This window comes from Coenobita brevimanus, chromosome 55 (genome assembly GCF_032717465.1).
Source record: "Coenobita brevimanus isolate Jiangsu-jjx chromosome 55, ASM3271746v2, whole genome shotgun sequence".
Lineage (NCBI taxonomy): Eukaryota > Metazoa > Arthropoda > Malacostraca > Decapoda > Coenobitidae > Coenobita > Coenobita brevimanus.
Genome location: NC_137008.1, coordinates 43,875,262 through 43,877,648, shown reverse-complemented (window position 1 = coordinate 43,877,648; position 2,387 = coordinate 43,875,262). Strand labels below are relative to the sequence as shown.

Here is a 2,387-nt window from a genome sequence, read left to right as displayed (position 1 = left end):
CGCATTTCTCCCTCCCTCTCTACCCTCTCTTTCTCTCCCTTTCTCTTTCCTCTTCTGACTCTTTTCCTTTTCCCAATTCCTCATCGTGTGTTTCCCTTACTCTTTCTCCATCTTTCTCTCAGTGATACTACGTTTAATCGGATAAGACAATTAATATGGCGTTCCGTCAAAAGGTGCATTTTTGGAAGGAGAAAGCCTTCAGTGGTACTAACATTCAGGTTATTTGTTCTCCCTGAATTATATTTACTCCATCTGACCCTATCCACCGCCCTCTCTAATTCCTTCCTGTCACCGCCTTCGAACCTAAGTGATGTTTATTCTCTTGCCCTACCGCTCTTCAAACCCTGCGCGCGCGCGCACACACACACACGCACACGCACACACACACATATATATAGAAAGATAGATAGATAGATACACAAGTGTGTGTGTACTATATATATATATATATATATATATATATATATACAGAGAGAGAGAGAGAGCCGTTGAGGTCCACTGCAGGACCGGCCTATACCTACCGAAGCAGGGACGATACAGCCAATGTATCTCTACCCAGTGGCTTAGGCTGTCTGGTTGAGACTGTATGTAGGGTGAGAAGTGCTTGTAAGTGTAATTGTAGTGTTGTAGTGGCTTTGGATGTGTGTGTAGTCTGTGAACCAAGCGTAATCGGCCCGCCTTAAGCCGATTGGGTGCAAGCATACTAGTATGCGACCCTGGTTCAACCACAGCACCGCTTGTGTCCGCCAAAGTAGCAAGTGGCTTGGTGAACGCTTCCCAAAGTTTTTACAACTTTGGCAGGAGGCGAACCCGCGCCCACCAGCGTGCGAAAGCACACTGTACCACTGTACCACAGAGGCTCCACACCAGCGTGCAAAAGCACACTGTACCACTGTACCACAGAGGCTCCATATATACTGTATATATATATATATATATATATATACCACGTTGAGTACACCGCTTCCCGTTCGATCAGCGAAGTTAAGCAACGTTGGGTCTAGTTAGTACTTGGTTGGGTGACCGCCTGGGAACACCAGATGCTGTTGGCATCCCTACGTCAAGTGGGGTTGGTGGAGGATTAGTGCCCCTCCCTGTAAAACAATTAACTCTAAGCCCTTGGCCACCCTGTCTGGGATACATGGCGTCTGGCAATGAATGATGAATATATATATATATATATATATATATATATATATATATATATATATATATATATATATATATATATATATATGTGTGTGTGTGTGTGTGTGTGTGTGTGTGTGTGTGTGTGTGTGTGTAGTGTGTGTGTGTGTGTGTGTGTGTGTGTGTGTGTGTGTGTGTGTGTGTGTGTAAAAGAATGTTATAAGACAACGATAAAATAATTAAGAAGGTACAATTTCAAGAGGATAAGGAGAGAGGACGTTAAAGGAGGAGGACGATGGAAGGGAAGACAAGCAGCATGAAGGTGAAGGAAAGGAGAGGTATGAAATTTAACAGTAGGCACGCAGTCACCAACACCACCTGAAAATGTGCAAGAGCAAGTAAAGATGAGGAGAGAAAGATCTTATTCAACTCTGCGGTAAGTACAGCTTTCATTTGTGGGTCTTACTACAAACAGCACTTTTAAATGAGATGGATTAGTCTCATTTCCTCTTCTCCTCTCCTTTCCTCCCCGTCTTTCTCCTAGTACTCTCCCTTTTCGCCGCAGTGATGCAGTCTCTCTCTCTCTCTCTCTCTCTCTCTCTCTCATAAACATACCCTTATACTACCTGTATAACACTTACTGCCTTTTTCGTGGGTCACTTAACTTTTCTTTATTACTGATATTTACTCTCTGTAATACCTCTTGCACTGAGCAGTTTGTTGTACCAAGCATAAGATCCAACTCGAAAAGAAAATAACCCAACTGTTTTTGACGGCACCCCACTGATCCTATGGTACCCTCTTCTAAGTAAAGTTGGTGATGATTAGGCTATCGTAATCAATAAATTTAAGGGTTGCTGTGCACCCTACACCCTCTGATAACACCTCCATGGGCGGAAAAAAAAAATCGTCTTTTAATGAAACTCATTTTCATGGCAACGGCGTGGCTAAAACACGAAACGTATGCAAGTTGCTGTCTTCGTTATTTCATACTTAAGTAGGATTTTACCCGACTGAATAAAACTGCATAGAGCTGGCTTTACCATGATTCCAAGGACTGTTACAATAACACACAATATGGAATTCAAAATAATTTTCTAAATCCTCAGCTCGGAGGTTTCTTCTCAGAAGATCAAATTCTGGTCAGCCTGAAGAAAATAATGAAATGTTTCTAATGTAGAGAAAGGATTCATCAGTAACCAGGAATGCGATAAAATTGGAAAATCAGGCTAAAAAAAAAAAAAAAAAAAAAAAAAGAT

At 41.9% G+C, this 2,387-nt stretch overlaps 1 pseudogene; it reads left to right on the top strand.

The window, feature by feature from the left end:
- The first annotated feature begins 933 nt into the window (after positions 1-933).
- Positions 934-1,052, top strand: LOC145401506 (5S ribosomal RNA; annotated as a pseudogene).
- Positions 1,053-2,387: the final 1,335 nt, after the last annotated feature.